The sequence below is a fragment of the Heliconius melpomene genome, chromosome 19, assembly GCF_056956725.1.
Source record: "Heliconius melpomene rosina isolate 202511_hmr_F chromosome 19, ASM5695672v1, whole genome shotgun sequence".
NCBI lineage: Eukaryota > Metazoa > Arthropoda > Insecta > Lepidoptera > Nymphalidae > Heliconius > Heliconius melpomene.
This window is the reverse complement of record NC_140407.1, coordinates 727,143-753,153: the sequence shown is the minus strand read 5'-3', so window position 1 is coordinate 753,153 and position 26,011 is coordinate 727,143. Positions and strand designations below refer to the sequence as shown.

The following is a 26,011-nucleotide window of genomic DNA, read 5'->3' as shown; positions in this document are numbered from 1 at the left end:
ATATTGTAGTAAAGGTGTTGTAGCATTAGATTGACACCGACTTCAAAATTATAAAATCTTTGTAAAATTATTTTTCACTTTTTAGTTCATTGCTAGAAGTCGGTTTTTGTTTTTGTTAAAAATTAATTTATTTTACAATTTTAAGTGATGGGTAGATCTTAAAATGATGCTTCTTAAACGAGTGGTGATAGTGGTGGTAGTGGTTGTCAACGAATGGTTGTGGTTGTCCCATGTAAAACTTCATTTAATTAGGTATTATTTTTGTGCAAAGTAACATTTTGGTATATTGACAAGAACACACGTAATAAAAAGTATTCGGGCAAATTGGGAATCTCCCTTTTTTGAAGTAAGTTGAAAATGAGAACATCCTCTTTTTTGAGGTTGGTTGAAAAGAAATGCAACGATCAGGAATCTCACTTCTGACATCAATTTAAAAAGTTTTTGCTTGTAACTATTACAGTATAATCAATTTTTTACCAAAAAAAACAAACTTTCTCAATTTTCACCGGATTCCATAATCGGAACCTAACCAAACTTTCACCAAATTATCCTTGAAGTGTATCCTTTCAAATAAAAAAAGAATCATCAAAATCGGTCAGCGCGACATTGAGTTATTCGGCTATTTGTCGCGCACATACATATGTGATTTTCTCATAGATACCATTGTCAGACATGGACCAAAAAAAAATGGGACCATTCGGGAAGCTTCACCTTTCAAATAAAAAAAAAAATTTCAAAATCGGTTCACCCAGTCAAAAGTTATGAGGTAACAAACATGAAAAAAAAAAAAAAAAATACAGTCGAATTGATAACCTCCTTTTCTTACAGAAGTCGGTTAAAAAAAGCGGTCTAGTTGAGGCAGTCATAAGGGTGTTACTGTAAATGCGATGGTTGTTAATTCGATTCCCACTCGGGGAAATGAAATATTTTATTTAATATTTTCATTTTCTTGCTTTGGTAATTAGAAAGCGCTGCGCGTTGTCGCAGTGTCTAAACACTAGGTTTACTTAGCTATAAACATCGAATCTCATTTCCGCTTAGCAGAGTAGACAGAAGCTCTATTTTCAAGACCATGTGGCCAGAGCGAGGTAATAAAAATAATTCATCTTCTAGATCCCGCTGGAGAAAGTGAATTAGTTTCAACCAAATAAGCAATTCGATTATTCGTTTCGAAATAGCGTAACAAGCTCCACCCCAGTTAGGTATGTAACAAACTGACATATATGTACCTACCTATAAACCTTTTGACATACCTACCTACTATCTATTATTTGGAGTCGAGCCAAGTAGCGGCTATGTTTTTGGCCAAACTTACTGTACTGCGACAAAGCGTTTAAATACGAATATGTAATATATTTCAGGTTAATTATGATACAGTGAATAGTGCATATTTCGGGTTAAGCAACGTCGACATAGTAAAAAAATGTGTTTTTCTATACTATGCAGCCTTTATACAGCAGACACAGCCAAATGAGTCCATCATGGCGCAGTGGCAAAGTATCTAATTGTAAACACGTTTATTATGGGTTTACTCTCCCACTCAGAGAAACAAAAACACTTATTTTCATTTCTTTGCTCTGGTCAGAAGACAAAGCGCAGCGTTAAATTCCGTCACCCTTCACTCAATGTCTCGAAAATCGACGGAAAGTTGGCCCACCTTTCCGTTAGGGGAAAGTTGAATTTCCTTTACATTGTTATATGCGGAATTCAGCATGAGAGTATAAAAATATGCAAATAAAATAAAACTCATTATTTCCACAGATCATGTAATAATTTTATTGTACCACTCGACGCTGAACTACTCTCTGGGTACATCTAGAGAGTAGTTCCCGAGAAAACACTAAAAAGTCGATACTTTTACTTTTCATGGAAACTTCTTACCATAGAGTCAAATAATTGAATTTAATGAAAATTTTTTAGGCCTGACTTGGAACTTCAAACAGTAAGCGAAGAGTTTATAAAATGAATTTAGTTAACATTAATTAAACAAAAATTATTAAATAAGTATTTTATATTTTTGAAGTTGGTGTCAAGCAAAACAAACATGCAAAATGAGAAAAAAATAAATTGTTTCATTTTTTCGGTCTGGTAACACGTTCACTCAAATTAGGGTGGAAGTAGTAACAGAGTGTCTATATCTACTAAAAAAACTAAAATACTATTTGGCTTTAAAATTCAATATTTTCAGGCAGGAGAACGTGTTTACCGATTTTCCGCCCAAATACAGACATTGCGTGTCGAGTGGCGTAACCCAACTCTGCGGTTTTCCTAAAGAGGAGATAGAAATAATTCATTTCTCCCAGCGGGAGTATATACAGCATTAACATTTTATTTGACAGTCTATTGTTCTACTCCATATATTTATATTTGAAAAAATATATCACTTTTCCATAAGACATTATACCTAGTTACGCAATAATTTTATTCACTCCACCATTTAAAACGTTTCTCGTATAAATATCTGACCATATTCCATTCTCATATAAGACGAGTATTTTCATCTTCCAGAGGCCTAACGATTCGTAATAATTTAACGATCTTCATAATAACTGGAGTACCATTGTGTAGATCTTGCTAACGACGACAGAAAATATTAAAATACACGTTTTTATGTATATATCTCTATATGATTAAAATTTGATGTCAATTTCATCAATTTGAATCTTGTGTAAGGTTTTTTTTAATACACAAAAAAATTATGGGCAAACGTCAAAGAAATTTTGCGCACGTGCTTTGAATTGTAAATCATACACAACTATTAGCTAATTCAAAGAATCACAAACATACATGTAAAACTAGTCTTTCCTTTTTGAAGTCGGTTATAAATTAGCTAAATTAAAGATATAATTAGGTAAAAACAAAGTTTCACACTTCCTGCATATCAGAATAGATCAGATCAGCTCGAACCTAGAGTTAAGACACTGTTCTCCGTTTCAGGTTTGAGTATTGAGCAACGGAACTCAACGCCGTGCTGTGTCTATCAGAGCTGAACAATGAAAATAATTTAATATAATCATATTTTGTTTAATCAAACCTCTGACTGGAGATCGATCCCACAACCATCTCGTCTATAATCAGACGGCCTAGGATATCATGTTAAAGTAGAAAAATACTAATATTAGTTGAATAATGAGTTCTCCGGAAGCTCCACGAGTAGCAACGAAGAATATTCATCAGGCAACCGGTATTTAATAACCAGAGAGAGGACGCCGCGTGTTTTTTATTAGTTCAATTTAACTGAACTCGCTTTAACTGAAGTTTCTGTAATAATCTGAGATTAACTTTTGTAGATCAAACTTGGGTCTTTAGTGTAAAGTAATATAAATGGACTACTTATAGTGGATCTTTTACGGGAATGGTGGTAGTGAGTTTTATTCCTGCGTGGGGTGAATATCTTTTTTTTGTTTTATGTTATTTTATGTTATGTTTAGATGATGATGAGATGTAAATTTTAGCAGTATAAAAATAATATGAGGCTCTAGAATGTATACGTTAAAGAGAATCCGTATAGATATTTACCTTTCTTTTTCAAACATTCTATAAAAATTGTATATTATAGTGTCTAGAACGAAGAAATAATTCATTTATTTAGTTTATCTATTGCTTTATCTTGTATACAATAGTGGTAGATAGAACACTTGGTCCTGTCTACTACTCGTCCGTTCTCCGCCTTCTATCCGAATTCGAGACATTCTATGTAGTATTGTGAAACTAAACGCCGCGCTTAGGCTTCATACGGCTGGTACTGCTTCATAACGGCGTATGCGCGTTTTTTTACTTTCTGCTATTTATATCAAACTCATTTTGTTAGAGAAATGATTTATACAGTAGATGTTGAATCTTTAAAAGTTTGAAAGTGAAGTTTTATTAAATTGCCCTTTTATAAAGATCGGTCTGGAGCTTTGTTCCAGAAGTTCCGCCGGAGATATGCTAATTTACTTTCAATTTTGTTTTTTTTAACTTTTCATAGAAATTTCAATGTTTTAGTCATATTTAAAAAAAAACGAATACGTAAGCGGAGTGATAGATGATAGATAATCGTTTTAGTTCGCCAAGTTTAAAAGTAACTGAGTTGTTTTGTCTTCATTTTATTCTTTATTTCTTTTGCGTAATGATAAACATTCATCTACTAAGAGGTTTTCGTGGTGCAGCGCCACAACGTATGACTGCCTCTCTCTCCTTTTCTCCTTCTCTTCTAATAAGACTAAATGAAAAAATTCCTAATTCCTACGGAAACGTAAAATAAATGATACAGGCTACAACATACCGTATACGCGTAATGTATCGTTTAATATCTTTTATATCAGATGAGTATCGATTATTATTACCATAATATAGCAATTATTTATTAAAATAACAGAAAATACATAGCCTCAAGTATTTTAAACCAATTATTTGTTTTTCTTAGTACAAATGATGATTAAAGAATATTCAATAATAGTTCTCGAATTGCATTCTATGAATCTTCAAACAATTGAAGTAACTTTCCTTATTAGTTTGTACATTTTGTTTAACATTTAAAGGGGTTCTTAGTATTTAAATTAATTGAAGCCCACTGTGCAATTATAACGGAAGCCTTCGTGATGCTGTTGTACAGCGGCTAACTGTAGAGTCGACAGTAGTGACTTCGAATCCCAGGAGAGCCAATTATTTTCATGCTCTGGTAACAAGATAACTCGGTGTCGACTTTCGCGACTCTACGTAATGTCTCGAAAATTGCGAAAAATTAGAGAACTGGTATCTCCTCGCATGCGGTGATCGCGGTCCTTCCAGTGTGAAACGATCCCCTAAGAATTTTTGGATAAAACTCCTATAAAAATCGGTTCATTTGTTCCGGAGATTATTTTGGACAGAAGGAAGGACAGACACAAAAAATAGTCACACATCAATTTAACTTTTATATGAAGAGAAGCATAGATTACATGCATTGCCATCAGTATACCAGAAGTACTAAGAACAATTTGTATTCCCCTGTCCTCTTTAAGTCGGCCTTGTTATTTGTTCACCATGAGAAACTTTGCGTGGAATTTGTCTCATTAGCGCATAATCGGCTTTACTCCCCCATAACTTGTTAGTTCAAAAGATAGACTGACAGATTTAGGAAGTTCTGTTCTACTCAGTTTGATTGTATGTTCCAACTGTAATATAAGGTTTATCAACAAATTGACTTACAAAGCATATTTGTTTGTTCATTTGTGTATTCACAATTCATAATTTTTTTAGCTTAATAATTTATTTAGTACAAAGCAGGATGGGCAGAGGGAACCTGGTGTGAAGATACTTCTATTCCCCACTTTCCGCTAGACCCTGGAGGTATTGCATTTTGAGTGGTAAAGCAATAATACCTCCTGGAAATTGGGCAGAGCATGGGGAACGAAGTGTACCCAGCTGTACATGGGCAGCTCTTTTTATCAGATTTAAATAAAAAAAAAACTTTATCTATTCACTTTTTAATTAATAAAAACACAAAATACAATTTAAAACATTCATAAAATTTTAATTAATTTGATATTTGGCCGAAATAATCTAAGTTGTCTGAATTGTTAAATTGTAAAATGTGTTAATGAGAACGGAGTGTCTTAACACTAGGTTCTTTAATTCCGTCTGCCTTCAGGATACAGCGTGAAGCTAAAAAATACTTAAATTTAAATTGATTACTTAATAATTTTGCCCTTAACAGTATTTTGTATGCGAATACTATTCCAGTACTTGTTTGTTGTTTTAAGACAAGTACAAACTCGTAACATTCTTGTCTCGGATTCTACAAAGGGAGGTACGTCAAGGAATTGTGAAGGTAAAGTTTTGAAGTTTCTTTAAAGTTCACAATTTATTGAGCTTTTCCGATATTTTAGTTGTATGGCATTAAAAACCTTGTTATGTAAAGGGAATTTGAGTGTAGGGAACAGGTAATCTATATATATAAAAGGACTTGTCCTCACTGACTGAGGTAAGACGCACGCACAGCCTTAACCGCTGACGGTAGAAACGTTAAATTTAGACAGATGTTTACTTTCGTAATGTGGACATCCACTAAGAAGGAATTTTATAAAATTTTAACCCTAAAGGGGTGAAATGGGAATTGGAAGTTTGTATGGAAAAAAAATTAAATCGGCACCGATATTTATAAAATTTGAAATTGAGATTTTTAAAAGTATTTAATTGAACACGTGTTTCATCGTTTTCTAGAATTCTCCCCCTAAGGGTACAAATAAGGGGTGAAAAATTTACATGGAGAAATCTTTAAAATGCCACCGATTATTATAAAATTTGAAATTTAGACTCTTAAAAATATTTCATTGAACACATGTTTCGTGGTTTATTACCCTTAAATAAGCAAGCGAAGCTGCGCGCGTCCGCTAGTTTATTATACCTAATAAATGTAATTTAGTGTAATAATGTCAGAACTTCCGTCGGCACATTTGTCTTTCAAAAAAAACACTATTACAGTGGGCAGATTAAGCTGATGAAACCTAATGTTTAACTCTGTTTTCTGCTTTTTATCAGCATTTTATCTTAAAAGCAGAAAACAGAGTGCTGCTAACTACAGAATACTAGACTACATGCTAACTTTGTGTAGCAAAGCGAAGAATGACAAATATTTTCCCGCCCACCCCTAAAGACGACGGTTGTACGCCTATCCCCACGTTATGAACCCCCAACTATCGCATTTATAATTAGATGCATTCCCATTTATCTTAAAAAATAATTCGTATAAAATATATAAACTATTTTATATAGTTTTCTTTTAACTAAAATTCCTATAGCATCGACAATACATTTAGCAGAACAATTTGGCAAATGGATCATTTACTAGTAATTGCTTGATTAATGTCAAACATTGGCACGTCCGTCTTATTGAGTTTAACATGATTGACTATTATTAACCTGGCGGGGGTCTTGTATGCCCAATACATGCGTATATGGGATGAATTATGAACGTTATGGTGACGGCTGTTTCTCAGGAAAGTGTTGAATTAGTATGAATTAGTTTGTATTGTAGGGAATTAAAGGAAATTAAAGTCTTCTGTATTTAGTATGAAGTGGGAATCGAAAGTCAAGCTATTTTGTTCCTAGCATTCCACCCAAATACATGTTCTTTGGACATTAGTTAGTCGGCACAAGTCCTAGAGAGGGGAAATTAACATAAATATTTCTCCTGACTGAGGTTCAATTAATATTTTCAACAAAAAGTATCCCTTGCAAAATTTGAAACAAAAAACATTTCAGTTTGCAGACGAATGTACTAATTTTGGATAAAAATAAATATGTAATAGAAAAAACTTAGAAGCTTATTTTTTTCTATGCCCCAAGGGACAGTAGACATGGATATGTAATAAATTTCAACTTGATAGAACCACAGAAAAACGACCGTACTAGCCGGATAGACAGATGGACAGACAGATAGAGAGACAGGGGACAACAATGTGATCCGCTTTTTTCTTTTAAGGCACGGAACCCTAAAAAAATAAAATGTTCCCCTAAATTTAATTCGAACTTATAACTTGCCAACCGAACACCCAAGTTGAGTTACCCTAGTTTTTATCGAGTGTGAAAATATATTGTTTTGTTTTGTTTCATTATTTCTCTTTGTATTCGATAGACGGTTATTAATCTTGCGCCATTGTTGCCGGAAATGTACGAATATATTGGTTTTTTACTATCTCTTACTTGTGATATGAAAAGAATTTTTCTTTATTGCATCACTAGTGGGCATAGTATAAACACTGCAAATATATTTGTGGGCCGCAGCAGCACAACACTGATTGTAAACATGACGGTTGGGTTTGATTCTCACTCAGGGTTAAATGAGTCACTTTCATTTCCTGATTTTGCTTTGGTAAACAAGAAAAATCGCGGCATTCAGTTCCAAGACCTAACAGCCAATGTGTCCAAAATTTACGGGCATGTAGACCGGCGTGTCTTAACACTAGGTTCCATAATATATGCGTGATACTGCGTGAAACTAAAAAAAATAAAGTAAAATCATGCATATATCAGTATTAAAACTAGAAAAAATATCCTTCATACAATAGCGGCATATGATTGTACTGTTACCATTGTGGCCCTTCACAAAGAAAATTACGAAAAACAAAATTTATACCATATTAACATATATATAAGGTCGATTATTTAATATACAATTTACTACTATAGCTCTTATTATGTTACAATTGCGTATTTGTATGTATAATGCAGTTTTAAGTAAAGTCAGTTTTTTAGTTATGTTTGCTTTTAACCTAGTTTTGGATAAATTTAACTGTCCGGTTTCAAAATTTTATAGACAAAATAATAACGTTATTTTTCATTTTCATTAAAAAAATATTAAATTTAATATTTTTGAGACCAATCATGGTGCAGGGGCACAGGTCTGCCACTGTAAACGCGACGGTTGTGGGTTCGATTCTCACTTGAGGAAATGAAATATTTAATATTATCATTTCTTCACTCTGGCGTTGAGTTTCGCCACATCCAATGCCTTAACAGAAGCGGAGTGCTTAAATTCTTGGTTTCCAAGTTCCCTCTGCCTACCTTGCTATGTGCGGAAAATGTAAGACAGAATAACGTAAATAGAAATATTTATAATGATATATTCTTATCAGCTAAGGCTTACTGCTTCTTAAGGAATGCGGGTTCAAGTTCCGCTACGTTCAAAGTTTCAAATAATTATTAAATGTTTACTAAAAACATCACTTTAAAAATGTATAACAATATACACTCAAATTAAAGTGTACATTCGATTTAAAACTCATACAAACATTAACAAATATAAATAATGAGAATGTAGTGAAAAATCACTCCGCTTTTTCAACTTTCGCTCATTATTCAGTCAGTTCAGTTTTCCAATATTATTTGCAAAAATATAAACGCTTTAAAATGAGGAAAAAAAATAAAACGTTCAGTACAAATGATGCTTCAAAGTTGAAAAGTAAATCTGTGAAAATAGGTCAGACTGCGCCTGTAGCCTGGACGTGATTCATTTGAAGCCTGTTTTCACTACTCCAGTTACGGTTGTAGTTGCATCTCGTATTGTCACTTTTTTGTTTATTTTTTTTGCTTCACGCTGAATCCCGCTGCAGAACTACTTAGTGTTAAAATCTAGTGTTAACACAATTTGTTTCCATTAAGACCCTTCTGTTCCCCACTTTCCGCCAATTCTGGAGGCCAGAGCGAAGGAACGATAGTTGATGGCAAAAGTAAGCTAATAAAAAGAACATACCTACAAATTACATCAAAAATATAATTCCACATATCAATTGAATAAATGTAATGTAATATTCGAAGTAGCATTTATTAGGTTTCATACAAAATATGCTTATAACTAATACTCGTATTAGTCTATAAATTGGTATCATAATTTAATAAAAGTTGATCATTGTCTATTTTGATAAGGTTTATTTTAACTTGTGGCTGTATCCCATATATAATATGCTAGGCAGAGGGAACATGGAAACCTATATTTCCTTCTGCAGATATTTTTGTTCCCCAGTTCCCGCCGATATCTGAAGACATTGGGCGTTGACTGGCGGAACTCACCGCAGTGCTTTGTCTCGTTACCAGAACGAAAAAAAAAATAAAATAAAAAAAAATCTTCTTCCGCTGACCTTTGATCAGCTAACAGATGAAACAAATAGCTTCGAGCTGCATCATGCATAGTAAGGTAGGAAACTTATTGTTAAGACACTCTGTTCCCAAAGTGATAATTTTCAAGGCATTATGTGTTGAGTGGATGAAATCAATGCTATTCTTTATCATTCTACCTGTGACAGGAAATGAAAATTATACGTTAGCCCGTTTTGGACTCGAATTCACGGCCCCTAAAAATTAAGCAATCCCAGTCGATTCCGGCAAAAAAAAACATGAAGCTTTATTTAAATAATTATAATATTTTTTCAATACCTTATATTAAAAATATATTACATCCAGTTCACACAAAATGCCTAACAAGCATATAACCTAGTATGAAATAATCCTTATTCCACAGCTTGCCCCAGATATGCTATACGCTTTATTGAAGCTCGGTATTTATATTTCACATCGGTATACTTGAATGCGGTTTCTATACCATTATAATATGAGGTGAATAGAAATTTACATTGTTGTATTGAGGTAGCTTTGGATAGAAATAACGTGACAATTACACTTAAGTTGTGATTACTATTGAGAATGATTATAAAATTATACTAGCTTCTGACTACAGCAGGGTAGACAGGAGAACCTAGTGTTAAGATACAGTATTATACAAATACTCGTATATAAACTCCATCAACTAGTTTTTTAACTACAATACAATACTAAATTCAACGAAACTAAGTAATTAAATTTGCTTAACATGTTTATTGTGTACAAGACTATTACAAACAGCACAATAATATTGACTAATATTAGATTGCTAGTCTGTTTTGTGTACTATATGAATTTAATGTCAAAATATACTAAGTTAGAGTAAATAATTGACTAAATGATTTAGAAAAACATTGCGCTATATATGTTTTTAAAAGCGGCGTTGAATTCCGCCAATCAACTCGCAAAACCTCTAGAATTCGGTGGAAAGTAGGGATCAGAAGTGTCTTACTCTGCCTACTCTGCTATATACGGGATACTGTGTGGAGCTAAAAAACGCTAAAACTCCACTACTGTGCGGATTTCGAAGGAGGAAAGGGAGTGTTTTAATCTTATTTTTCACCTACCCTGCCTGCTATATGCGGAATACTGACTGCATCAAGCTTAGCTTGCTTACCTATAATTAGACATAATAGTAGCATAATATAATTATGTACAAATCCATTAGCGTTAAATACTAATATTTCATGGAAATTAACAATTGCTGAAATTGCTTTATAATGTTTAGTAAATACAGGGATTTCCAACTTATTTATTAGTTTAATGTTCATTATTTATAATTTACAATATGTAAAATCGTGTATAGTGACCGATGTGGCGCAACGGCGCATATCGGTGCGAATTCGCAATGATTTGAAAAGAGACGGTGGGCATGTGGAAAACGGAGTGTCCTAACACTAGGCTCCCTCCGCCTTGCTTGCTATATGTACAGCGTGCGCGGCGGCGGCGGCGGTGGAAATCAACGCCGTGATGATAATGAAAATGAATATAATTTCTTCCCTTGAACGGATGTCGAACCAACCACCATCGAGTAATATATTATAATATATTCATGTCGGAACATAATTTGACACCGACAAATCACACAACTGTGAGACACTCAAAGACCCACCGAAATTGGATGAAAGTAGCACAGAGTAGGTACCGACAGACTCTTGCATTGATCAAACAAAATTACTCCACTTGTCGCATGCACATGATTGAGAGGTATCGTGAACTTATTAAGTAACTACTTCCGTTTTATGGATCGGGCGTCCGATATATAGATAAAGATATATAACGATAAAGTTGTTAGTGATAAATTAATCAGTCTCACGCTTTATTCCGTACAACAGCGTACCCTACGCAGTGGAAATTGGTGTCAAGAGACTCTGTTCCCAATTTTCAAAACTTACCCCTTTCAAAACTGTATACGATAATTGTAGATCCTAATTCTGCTTAAGTCTAATATTTATATTGTATATACATTTGAACTTCACAAGTTCTTAATAGACAATTTATCTGCATACGTATTCGAAATCTTTCAAAACTGATTTCTGCCTATCCTGCTACATACAGGATACAGCGTAGAGTCAGACAAACATAATAAGTTTCTTTATAAATAACAACCTACAAATTAAATTGCTGTATAGCTTAACATGTCACGTCTCTGTATCTATTTGCTCTGTAAAATGACTTGATTTGAACTGACGTGGGTTCGGGATCGAGTCCAGTTGATGTGGTATTAGATTTAAGGAAGTTATATCGGTGCTATGATGTCGAATCAATTGATAGAGGCTATAAGTAAACGTATAAAATCTATACTTTACTGCGAGTATATAGTTTTCTGTTTTTTTTTTTCGTCCTCCTTTTGAGACATTCTCTCTTTCTTCTTTTACAACGTAACATTGGTGAAGTGATTGGTGTTCACCTGGCACGTGTTTCACTATAAACCAAAGTCATAAACGAAGAATTGAACTGAATATATTTTGAACTGTAATTTATGTCAATGATATTTAATGTACATTTAGATTTTTAAATAGGCTCGAAACCGTTTGATTTCCGCTCGGAGGAAATTTTTTAATATTTCCTCGCTTTAAAAGATTAAATATTCGTAATATGATTGCAAAAATCTAAGCGTACATCTATGGGAAGAAATTTGTTTTTACTCAGTAAAGGAATATGCACTTTGTATGAATGATATACAAATCTTAGTTTTATCATTAATTCATAGTTGCATAACCCAATTGCTCTAGAGATATTTCCATTAGCCAATGTCTATACATAAAGTTAGAGCCTCGCTCTGTATTTAACTTCTGTGTCTAAATTTCACTTCGAAATCTAGAAATGGTGTACCTATAATATTTACCTAAGTTATATTATTACCTAGTTAGCTTAGTTCCATAGTGGCGAAGTGACTGCCGTGATACTCAAATAGATTGTAGGTTCGATCCCAAGTTAAATATGCTACCTATTTAATGCGTAGCAGAGTAGACAGAGGGAAACTAGTACTAATACACTCCGTTTACTTATTTGCATCCAATTTTCGAAACATTATTCTACCAGAGCGGTGAAATGTCTGTCAGTGCGGGACAAAGACAATCATCATCATGCACATTTATAAATACTCTTCAAGTGCAATTTAAGTCCACAACTCGGATATTAATGGTCAAATGAAACTTAACACCTCGTAATTCAAGGTAACGACCGCAGTACAATACATACACATATATAATATGTTCATATATGCCAAGTCAATGTATGTATGTTAGCTTGTTACATTGTATATACTTTAGTACGTTTACTATAAACTGAAAATGTCCTTAAATTAAATATTTAACATCTTCATTTCCTCCTTCTGCCTCTGCTCTCTACTCAACTGAACTACATCATCTGGGAAAATTTCAACTGACAGGCCGTGGATTTTTACCCTTTGGTTACGGAAATCTAGAAAAGCCTGGTAACCTAGCTACATGTTTTAAATATTTATGATTAATTTAATTTACAATTGGGTAGCATTTAACTGTAAGTCCGATTGTGGGCATGATCCTCATTCGGAGGAATGATATTTTGCATTTTCTCGCCTTACAGAGGGCAGCTTGCAGCATCGAGTTTACTTTAGGTTTTCTTTGATTCCTTTCTAAAGCTGAAAAACAATCGATAAAAAAATTCAAAGAAATTTCATAAAAGTATAATATTTTATCAAGTAAGCCGCGACGGTGTCTAACATAATATATTTAGAGTTACATTGTTCACGAAGCACTTGCCATTCACCATGGCTGTCAGTCTGTAGACGACGGTGGCGGCGTATAATAGATTATTCCGGGTATAATGACTATGGAATAGGTATACCATGATTTTTGGTCAAAACTTGTAAATTTAAAGCGTGGACGTGAAGCGTGCGGGATACAGCGTGAAGATAAAAAAATATATAAAAACGTAATAGCGTACCATAGTAGTACACATAAACTATAAAATCAATAAACAAATGTAATTAATGAAAATTAAGACCATGACGGCGCAGTGAGTGCGTAAGACTGTTAACGTGGTTGTGTATTCGATTAGTGACTAATTTTCATTTTGCCGCCACTGGACAACGGCAGAGCCTAAACTCCAAAGGATATATTTGAGTTCATATTTATCGCTAATATCAGATGCGAACTGTGCCACAATATTTTCATTTATTTTTATACTTATATAACAAGAATACTTTATGTATACAATTTAAAATCGTTTTTAAACATTTTATATTTTTTATTTTATGAACGGAATATTTTATATAAACAGAATTTTAATAAACGTAAAATAAAAACATTTTAACATAACATTTAAAGTAATAAAATATTGTAAAAATGTTTTAATGCATTTTTGGCATCGAGTAAAGTGTCTGTAGTTATAAAAAATTCTTCCGTTTCTGAGTGAATAATAAATAAACACAGACTATTGGTCTATTCGTTTTTTTTTTAATTTGGTTGTGACTTAAAGAGTTGCAATGTCAAGTCATGCCTTAAGGAGTGTAGGAAAACAAGAAGAGAAGATTTCTCGAAATTTTTTATGAGAACAGGTAAAAATCAATTCTATTTTAAGTTTAATTTGAATCGAACCCACAGCTATCGCGTTAACAATCGCATGCTTCGGCTCCTACGCCTCGACGGCCTCAAATATTTTAATAATAATCTTTATTATAATCCAATAGTAACGTATTGTCTTAAACAGGACAGTAAAATTAATACTACAATTAATCTATGAGATTTGAACTTGTAACTTCCTGCCGCGTCAATTTAACTCTCATCATATAAATCCACAAGGTGAATCTTAATATGAGTCAATGATAGAATTACCCACTAATGGATGTCAGTACGATTTACAATGGACGGTTGGATAATTGTCATTCCTATGAACGCTACTTCCATGTTTATATGAACAGAGCAAACTAGACATTTTATATAATATAAATATATTTTATAGTTTCACACTGTATAAAAGCACATAGCAGGGTAAGCAAAGTGAACCTGGGAACCTAGTGTTAAAACACTCCATTCCCATTAAGACACTTCTATTTTCCACTTTCCGCTGCTTTCGGGAACTGGCGGAAACCAACGCCACGCTTTGCCTCGTTACCAGAGTGACGACATACAAAAATATGAAGTATTTAATTTCCTCGAGTGGGAATTGAACCCACATCTGTCGTATTAACAGTCGCACATGTCCCTGCGCCACGACCGCTTCATCAGACCTTGTATCGGCATAATTGCAAGTGACGGCAATGAAAGCGTGTTATAATACTATTAAGTGAATAACACTTCTTTCATTATATTCTTAATTGAATAAGAAATGTTACTAATTAACAATTACGTCAATTAATGATTGATAGATAGTTGAGTATAATAGTTGTTCACAAGCACTCGATGACTGTGAGTTTGTTGTCAGCTTTATGCTTTATTCCGCTGCTTGCCCTACTATGTGCAGGATACAGCGGGGAGCTAGTGTTAAGACACTCTTTATTCTCTTTGGGAATCGAAGGCGGACACTGCGCCACGGTGACGTCAAAGATATATTGTTTTTAATTATATCTAACAATTGTAAAATACAGATTGTTATTTTATAAATTGTTGTACTTTTTTAGTATGGATACAAAAAAACATCCTTCATGCAATATCGACCTCGAGTTTTTGTAACGTTGTGTTTTTATTTTAAACGTACGAATATAAAATACAGGTATATAAATGTGTGTTGGAAAATATTTTCCGAATGTATTGCTTGAGGCCGGCACAGCGCCTGCCATGTTTGTGGGTTCGATTTTTGGGAAATAAATTATTTTCATTTCCTCGTTCTGGTAATAAAATAAAGCGTTTTGAGTTCCGCCACTCAAACTAAGCAATAGGTACTATAAAATGGAATGTTAAGTGACCAATCACTAAATACTTACAAAATTTAAATATTTCTTATATAAGAGGTCACTTTACCCTTCTCCCTACTCCCTTTAAATTTACTTTTACTTCCTGAGGACGACCCCAAGTAATACAATCATAGAAACCAATCATATTATTGGCCCTCAACTTTTCCCTACTTTGCTTAAATGGAATGAATCCCTTTGTACGTGATTCTTAGATATCGGGTACAATTCTGATTAAAAAAATGTCGAGTTACTTATAGAAAAGAGCCAGTTCGTTAGCGATAATGGGTGCTGTATTATTTTTGGATCATATTGAAGATAGTTTCAATATGATATATGATGATGTTAAATGATTTTAGGTCTCATATAACAGAATCGAACATCCAACTTTGCGTTTACCTTAAGACGTTATGCCTCCGCGCCACCACCGCCTCATTCCTACATAATCTGTACACATATTTTTATTTAAACAGAGACAACCTAGTGTTAAGACACTCCATTTCTCACCTGATTGAGTGGCAGAACTCAACGCCGCTTTTTGCCTTGTTGCCAATAAAATGAAAATATAAATATTGAACATACAAATGAACGCTAGTTATGTAACATTTAATTTAGTAATAAATGTAGGTATTCAGTTATTATACTATTTTTAATAGAGTTTAAAAAAAACTTGATTACTTCAAGCGCATTCAATTTATGTAAGTAGTACATAAAATTATAATGTATCTATAATTAGAAGAAGTACTTAGTACTTAGGTATTAAATGCAGTGTGATTCATAGATTTTATTTACATTAAAAATGTATATAGGTAGCCTCATCCCGGATGTAGCTGAGGATACCTAGTTCCAAAACATTCGGTTCCCTGCTATGTGCGGGATGCAGCGTAAAGCAATAAAAAAAAAATCACTACCCCAATGGAGATCTAACCCAATACAAGGATAGATTCACCCCAAAGATTATCGAATTAATCTTCCCATCAGATCAAAACCGTACAATTGATTTAATTGCACTAGGACATTATGGGTTCGAATTCCTGTCAGGAGAATACATTTAAATTATTTTAATTTCTTCACTCTAGTTAACAAAAAACGGCGTTAAGTTCCGCCACTGACCACACAAAGTATTATAAATACTTGAGGGGACAGTGGGGAGCGGAGTGTCCTTATGTCAGGTTCCCTTCCTATTTCTGCTATAAAAAATACCGTGAAACTGCAAAATCAGACTAAAATCAAAACCTACGCTATAATAAATATCAAATAACTGACCAATTTGTATGAAAATACATAATTTAACTGTGCCATTTGCAATTTACCAAAGTACCGTCTATTGCCGCTGAATATGGCCAGCCATTATGTTATACCAGAAACAATGAGCTACATTAGCCAAAGTACATAAACAGACCGTGTGGTTTGGAATATACGAATATATATATCACAGTGATTATGAAGGAGAACTTGTTGAAGTATTTGGGCAAGTCGAGAGAATGAGTAAAGAAAAAAAGGCTGGAAATATTTATGACGCAAGAGTGTGTGGTAAAAGAGGCAGGAGGAGACTTCGGTTGACCTTCAGGTACTCCGTTCTCTCGGGCTACTCCACTAGGAAAAAAGCGCGAAGCAATAAAAAAATGTATCTAAGTACCTGCTCATATGAGAAAATGAATTGAATATCATGCAGAATAGCTGCCAGTTGTTGAGTTTTTTTCTTTTCTCAGCAGAACTGCCATTCGAACTGGTAGCTAGCTCTTTTTATATGTTAATTCCAAAGTGTTTACAAATTTCGAATTTGAAGAGAAAACAGAGTGATCAATTATTACTAATTACTTCCCTGTTAAATCAAAATACTAAGCATATTGTTTAATATACTAGTAGTGTGTAAGAGCTCTCTGATCGCAGTTACAATGCAGTAAATGACAACAACATAAGTAACGATTTAAGCACTAAAAATAGGCCATAGTAGTGGTTGTGAGTTCCATTCCGTAGTAAGAAATATTGTCATTTCCTTGTCGTGACAACGAAAAAGAGAGAAAATAATGCGAATCTTTAAGAAATTAGTCCTCTAGTAGTTAGGTATCTGAAATATTAGAGGTGTTGCTTTGTTAATGAAGCGATGAGCTGAGAGGTTGTTGTGATCATCCATGTAAGTTAATGAGGTGAAAGGACAGTTTTTGAAGTAGGTATAATTATATCATGTAAAAATATATATACATTTTATATTTATTACGCTGGCTGTATTGGCACTGGCTGGTTCGATTTCTACTCTGAATTAATTATCATTCCTTTGCTCTGGTGACAAGATAGAGCGGAACTCAACACCGTGCTTTCTTTTGTTACCACAGCTAGGTAATGAAAATAACTTATTCTCCGAGCTCGAATGGAATCTACAACCAACATTCTATAAAGTCAGACATACATACGCCACTGCGCCATGATGGCCTACATAAAAATATATATTATAGTAAAATATATACGAACTTTTATATATTTACATAATATATGAAAATTCCTATTTCCAAGCCATCAATGATGGCCAACGTACCGCAATAGTCATGTAAATGAGCAAATCAACCAAGCGTGTAACTAAACGCAGGCACAAGATTTCGGCGTTCGAAAACAAAACGTTTTTCTCACACTACATTAAAAAAAACCCGACATTTTTTAATATTATTTCCTTAGCAAATACATGAGAATTGTATATACGAGTAGATTAGTTGTTACTTATTACCTTGTTGCTTTTAGAACGTTAAGGTGATGCAAATCGGTCGAAACTGCTCTACAGAGTTAAATAAGATTTTCCTTGAGAGTATGATAAATTAGATTTTTGGCAGATATATGAATATTGTAACTGGTAACTATAGATATTAGATACGTAGAAGTGATATTTAAAGCTAAAGTAAGGCAAAGATAAATATAAATAAATAATAGTATTCGACGGAAAGTGGGGAACGGAAGTGTCTTAGCAGTAGGTTCCCTCTGCCTGCCATGCTGTGTGCGGGTTACTGCGTGAAGCTGATTTAGTCTACAGATTTATAAACTAGGTATAGTTGTTATTGAGCAGTTAAGGGTCATTAAATGTAATAAATATTTAATTAATATCTCACGTACAAAATTTACATCGAAAATAAGAAAAGAACAACTTTAATTATCTATTAGATATGCTCATAACAAATTATGAAAGAAAAATAGCTTAGAAACGAAAAAAACAACCAAATAATTATTGTTACATAGGTAGGTATACTCGTATGCGTTATTATAAGTATTATGTCTTACCTTGGATTCGTGTCTTATTTTTTTATACATTCAATGTAGAATTTATCTGAATGGCTACTTGTGAATTTATATATTTTTAATATTTAAAGTATAATAATGTTGTTTCAACGGCGTTGAGCTCCGCTTTATACGCTTTTTTTGTTCAAGTACCGAACCAAAAATGATTGTAGTTAAATTGTCCATATTCCAATCTCTCTATATTATCTCTATATATATTTAATAATTCGATTTATTAAATAAATTCTGACAATCCAATGCCACGATATCTACAGTAATGCCATAAAGTAGTCTCCACCGGAATCTTACATATTCGTTAGAAACAAACTAATATACTTAGTACCTATCTTGGCAAGTATAACTAGGCCGTAACAAACGTTAGAGGTCTATATAACAGATTGTCCTACTTCAAGTACTAGTGATATCTTTGTGATAAATGAAATGTAAATTGAGGCTATCGTGGCTCAGCTCTGGTAGCAAGATAAAGCGCGGTGTTGAGTTCCACCACTCAACACGCAATGTCTTGAATATTGGACGGTACGTGGGGAACAGTGTCTTAAGTCTAGGTTACATCTGCTTATATTGTTTATAAAATAATATAATCATATTATAATTATTTATTTATTTGTAAAAAATAATGTTAAAAAGTTCCAGTATTTTATTTAAATTGTTCAGGATAATGAAAATATGTTAATATAAACATTCTTCCGAGTGGAATGCAAAACCAACGAGTGCAGTTTGTACCGTACGATTTTGTAATTAACATAACTAACGACTAGCTTCCTATAAAATTTGTATAGATAATATATTTAATTATTTGTTTTTTTTACCTTCACGATTTATCTCACATGTGGTAGGGTAGACAGAGGGAACCTAGTGGTAAGACTTTCCATTCCTCACGCGTAGCACATTTCCAGACATTACGTCATGTCGAGTGCCAGAACTCAGTGCGCCTTGTCTTGTTACTAATGAATGCGAGAAAATGAAAATAAATAATTCCTCTTAAAGGTATTCGAACCTACCATATTCAAAAAGGTTTATATTTTTACATTGGGCAAAGCTAAGGGAGTTGGAGCAAAAGCCAAATATAATATTGCTAAGATTTAATATTCTGTAGAAGTTGATATAAGTATTTTGTTTAAAAAATATGTTTATGAAACTCTCTATCAATTGCATAAGATTTAAGTACACGCTAGATATATCGTAATATAATTTATGAATACCTCACATCCATCGTCGAATGGTTTGAGCGTAATGTTTTATATTTATTTTTAATATGAACGAAATTATGTTGAAATTTTAACTCACAGTTAAAACTATAGCCTACGTTGTAATTAATGAATTAACTTATAGTAGCAGTAACAAGGACACTCGTGGCGCAAGGGGCACATGCGTGCGACTGCAAAGTGTGTGGGTTCGATTCCCACTCGATGAAATTAAATATTTAATCTTTTCATTTCCTCCTTCGAGTAATGAGGCAAAGCACGGCGTAGAGTAGTTAGTTTGCTACTCAACGCCATGCCTTCAGAATTTGGTGGAAAGTGAGAAAGAGAAGTTTCTTATTGGGAACAGAGCGTCACAACACTAGATTCCCAGATTACCTCTGTCTACCCTGCTAACTTTTTTGGTCATTTACCGTTCTCATAGGAATATCGACAATTTTTTGCTCCCCTTTACCATACATACATATACCACACTTTTACCACATTGTAGGATAGACGAAGAAAATGTAGTGTCAAGACACTCTAATAACAGCTTGCGGTATTAGTAGTGAGTTCGATTTCCACAGTGGGCAATTATTTTTTTTATTATCTCACTTTAGTAACATACGGGCAGCGCTGAGTTCCGCCAAACAACCCGCAGGCTAACAATAGTAGACATAATACTGCAAAATATAGCAAAAATATTTTATGTTTGTTTCTCTCCTACTTTTAATCCTTCAGAGTTTCGGATCCATTGACCGATGAATTAGCTAAAACACAATAAAGCTTTAATGACAGTCATAAATCGCCAGCTATTTATATTATATGTTTTTACTTCTATTTGCAGATTTACTTGAGTTATTGGTTTAATTTGCGAAGTGATTTGTTATAATTAATTGATCATTGTTAAACACTACCAGCACAGTGAGATAGATTACGATGATTGTTGCTTCGATTCTTAGTAGGGACATGTTCATATTAAGTTTTCTTTCGACTGTCTGGTAAGATAAAGTGCAGCGTTTCGTTCCGCTATACAGTTAGTAAAGCTTCATAAAAAAGACAAGAATGTAGAGAACGTCAACAATGATTATAATTATTGTTTCTAATTATTAAAATTCTATTATATATCTTTAGTGTCATTAATTATGTTAGTTTCTATAATTACTCTGAGTTTGATCTTCTTTCATATACGTCATAAGATATTTGTATTTTTTTGTAGCAGGCTAGGGGCAAAGAGAACCTTATGTAAAGACACTCGATGGCCGAATTTCGGAGATACCCTCAACAGCCCCGTTTACAATCGGGCCCTGTACTGCTGCGGTACGACGGCCTGTACTTTTTATTCCTGTAAAAGCTCCAATGATTTGTCATAATATTTTTTTGGCTAGTCATCAAAAAAATCATCCTAACCCATATGATTTAGAGAAATAATATATTGAATTATATATATAATTGTGGATAATTATGAATAGAGACGCTACCACAATGTCAAAACAGTAACCACAAGCCCTGACGGATCATTTGCTATAGCAACCTCCGCCTGTCTCTATCACAGCCAAGCTATTGTACAATCAATACTCTTTGTGGGATTGATATCGTCACTGCGCAGTGAAAATCTTGTAATTGCATAGTTTTTTCATCTTGATGCATTTTCCATGTTGCGTTTGGTAGGCTGCCAAGAAACCTGTGTGTTTAGGGGTCAGCATCTCAAAAGAAAAAAAACAATTATAGGATCAATTTGTAGTCCGTCTGTCTGTACGTCTGTTGGGACAGCCGCCTGTGAAGGCCCTTTTTCGCAAGGACACGTCAAGGTATCAAACTGAAATTTATCTCAAATGTATCTTGTAGGAGGTTAGGCAGAGGAAACGAAGAATTAAAAAAAACCCACGGAATACACTTCTAACTAGGGCAAAGAAATAAAACCCATTAATTTCCCCAAGGATGGGATCAAACCCAACATTTTGAGTGGTTATCATCGTGCACTGTCGAAATCATATCTGTAGCGGGAAAAGATCTAAATGAAGACATAAAAAATTTTAGGTGCAGTGGGAACTATGACCGTAAGAACAGTAGGTTATATCGAATTAATCAACGTCAAATAACATAGCCTATAGCCTTCTTAAAATTAAGTATTAATTTGTAATTGTTTGTTCAGGAACTATTGGTACAAATTGATACTTGATAATTTGACGTAAATTAAGATAAGCACGGTCAACCAAATAAAATGTTGAGTTCTACAATATCAGTATAGGTAACTATTTTTATTTAACGGCACTTATGCTTGTTAATTTATTTTATTAATTTACCCCAACTGGGAACTGAATTCATTCACTCATGTGTTCAATAATAACAATTACGCGGCAATGGCGTAATACTTGACTATAGAATATACATATGTCTATAGTAACTCTATACTGTTTGTATTGTTCGCTTACAATGTGCGTTTATGAGCCAATGGCTGCCTCGACTATCGGACATGAAAAGGTAATAAATATAAAATTATTATTATTACATTACTACTAATAAATTATTAAAATAATCCACGTTTTAATTATTTAAACGATTAAAACAAAAATAAATAAATAAATTGTTATGAAACAACGCACAGAAGACAGAAGAAATACTTTGTCCCTCGTAATTTCGGCTTAGCTTGAAGAACTAGGCTTGGCTTGTGGTTTGGACGGTTTTTAAGACTCTTGGGTTCAATTCCCGCTGCGTTTAAATTTTTATATAGTTTCTAAAAAAGTTACGTTCTCTCTCCTAGAAGCGCGGGCTTGAATCTCGCTACGTTCCTTTTTTCTGCTTCAAGCTGCTTCCCCCATATAGCGGAGTAAGCAGAAGGGCGCTCTGCCTCCATATCAAAATAAAGAAATTAAAATATTGAATATGTTACCTCCAGTGAGAGAAAATGCGTAAAAATAAAAAAACTTTATAAAAGATAAAAGTGTAGGTGGACACAAAAGATTCTATTTAATTTTGTTTTAATCAAAGAACTTTCGAATGAAGCTGGCATTGTCCTTTTTGTGAATGTTTTCAGCTTATTAATTTTTATTATGAAGTCATTTACGACTGTAATAAGCGTACAAAGTTATGGAAAATAATAAAAATTCTTTTGTGACGCAAATTTAAGTTGGAATTCAGAATCTCAAATTTAGGTTGGTATAGGATAAATACTCGTAGATATTGATTAACTTCGCCCGCGTGGATAAATGGTAGAATCTCCAAAAATCTATGAACACTTTTTAATTAATCAATAAACTCCTTTCAAAACGTCTTTTTTTGCTCCCTTAGCGCTGAAGTTTCTAAAATGTTTACCCAATGCTAATTTATTTTATACAATAACTGTCTGTAAAATTTGAGGATTCAAGGTTCAGCGGCTTGATCTCTGCGTCAGTTAGTAAATCACGCTACATATGTACAGCGATTTTGTAAAATGATATTATGATTTATATAATATAGATTGTACTTAGAAACACAAACAATAAAAAAACATAAAATTGTACAACTTTAAGCATTTAATATAATCCCATAGGCCGTTCGTATTACATCGACAGCCATTTGCATTAGCAGCTGGGACCACTTAGTGCTTTTACTCAGACCTTTTTAGAGCTTACGATAATTTGAAGATATTTCGTAATTTTTTTTATACATTTTTTGTTATGTATTTACCTAAATATTACCTAAATATTGTCAATTACCAAGAACCAGTAGTTCCTGTGATTAGAGCGAGCGTGATCGAACATACTATTTAGCTTAGATGTAGTAAGAAAGAAATATAGAAAAAAACAAACAAAATTCACATAAAAATCATCATTCCGCTCCATCGATTCCAAATAGAGATTCAATAAAGGCGTATAAAGCTTTGGCTAGTAAAGATAAAAACGTGAAAATTCGGCAAATATTTTCTTTAGATTGTGCCAAAGCTACTTCTCACTTAAAAGGGTTCTTCTAATCAACAAATCTTTTTCACGGTGAAGCCAAGTCAAGTGTGAAAATTTTATATGGAGATAAAATCTATGCTATTTTCTTTAGAAATATAGAGACTTTTGCTATGGTGGATGCAAATCTCATTCGAGAGCAACATTATATTTATTTTTTTATATTCCCCTTTTCTACTAAACAACCAGTTACAACGAGTCCCGCTACTTAACAAGTAATATGTCGAAAATTAGGAAACTGAGTGTCTCAACACTCGATTCGCCCTTCCTCCATATAAGTCGGAAAAAGTTTTTTGAAGGAAAAATGAAATCAAGGGTTTTGAAATGATTTTTTTAATATTTTTATGCATCTGCCATAGTTTTTGATATTGACTAAGCCTAATGTTCCCAAGACATTCCGTTCAAGTATCAATACAGTCTGTTTTCCCGTCTCTGATGTACTTCGACACTGCTCGTTAAGTGGCGGAACTCAACGTCGCGCTTTATCTTGCTCTATCCTTATTATTACTATAATCAATTATACATATAGGCACTTTAATTGTTCACAGATATACGTCGTCATATTGTAACAGATGTTGTTCAGTGAGTACAGCTGCTTAATAGAAAGGTCAAGTACTCTTATTATTATAAGGTACGCATTAATGATTAAATAGGAAATGTCAAATAAAGTATAGATCATACAAGTATTATATGGTTATTTTTTTAATTTTTATACACATCTAATAAATAAAATTTAATTTTTAAAAAACGAAAAAATTATACAGGGTAATGACCTTGTACCTCTTGGAAACTGTACACATGATTTGAATGCTAAGTTATACTTTTATTGTAAGTTTTCTAAAAAAGGTATTTAAATAAAATTCTATTAATAACTTTTATGTAACATTATTTAAGTAAACAAAGTTCAACGCAGAATCATCATTTACTTTTTAAATGTAATTTAGTCAGTACAATTGTAAGTGTAGCGTGATTCAAATGAAAAATACATAAAAATTTTAGCCTTTTAGATAGTAAGCAGAGATAATCTAGTGTCAAGACATTCCGTCTCCTAGTTCCCTCGCGGAATTGAAATTCATGTCCGGCGCGTTGAGTGGTGGAACTCAACGCTGTGCACAATCTTGACAGAGCAGGTTACACTAAAATATTTCATTGCCTCAATCGGACATTGAACTCACAACAGTCAAACTCAAAACTAAACCTAAACAACTCTAACAACTTCATAGCTCAACTATCAAATGACACGTACTTTGCTCTGCAAAATGAAAACTAATGCATCACAGCGCTCCATTACATTTCTATACTCACGAACATGTCGTTAAATATTCCACGTGGATAATATTGTTATAATATATATGTATGCTATAAATGATTTTTGATATTGCTTTTGTTTCAAAATTCATATAAAAATTCTGGCTGGAGTCATTGTATGCTTAGTGGCGGAGCTCAATACCGCGTGTTGCTCTATTACCAGAGCGAGGAAATGTAAATAGGTAAATCCCTCGAGTGGGATTCGAACCTACAATCATCGCGTTGCAGTCAAACGCTATTCCACTGCACCACGGCGGCCTCAAAAGAAAGATAAATATAGGAATGATTAAACGATTTCTTCACAAAGAAATCGCTCAGAGAACAAAAAGCTAAGCTTAATTTTACTTTTACATATACAACAAAAAACAGTCGTTAATTTTTGTTACGTAGAGGGCTTTTGTTTAGGTCACAGCTCTAGAGGGAAAAGGTAATTATGCGAGAGGTTGGTCTAAGAAGAGCCAAGGTCAGGACGGAGTGCTTGTGAGATGTCAAATAGATAAAGCTATCTTGAATGTAAGATAAGAATGTATATAAAACGAGGTTCAAGCGAACCTCGTGTTATATACATTCTTTGCGGTTTTTTGATAAAATTTAAAATAGAATAATAAACTCTATATAATATCAAACGAAGGAATGAAATATCTTCATGTCATTCAACACACAAAGTTTCAAAAAATTGTTGATAAGTGGGGGACGAAGTGTGCTAACACTACTTTAACTCGTCCTATTGTGGAATATGCGGGATACAGCGTGAAGCTGAAAGAAAATCAATAAATAAATTATTTGGAATTTTGCCAGAACTC

The 26,011-nt window shown here is 33.4% G+C and overlaps 1 protein-coding gene across 1 annotated transcript in view; it reads right to left on the bottom strand.

Annotated features, from left to right (window-relative positions):
• Window positions 1-26,011, bottom strand: part of LOC146528220 (octopamine receptor beta-2R) — a 113,533-nt gene that overhangs the window by 74,051 nt on the left and 13,471 nt on the right. The gene's annotated exons all lie outside the window — the stretch shown is intronic.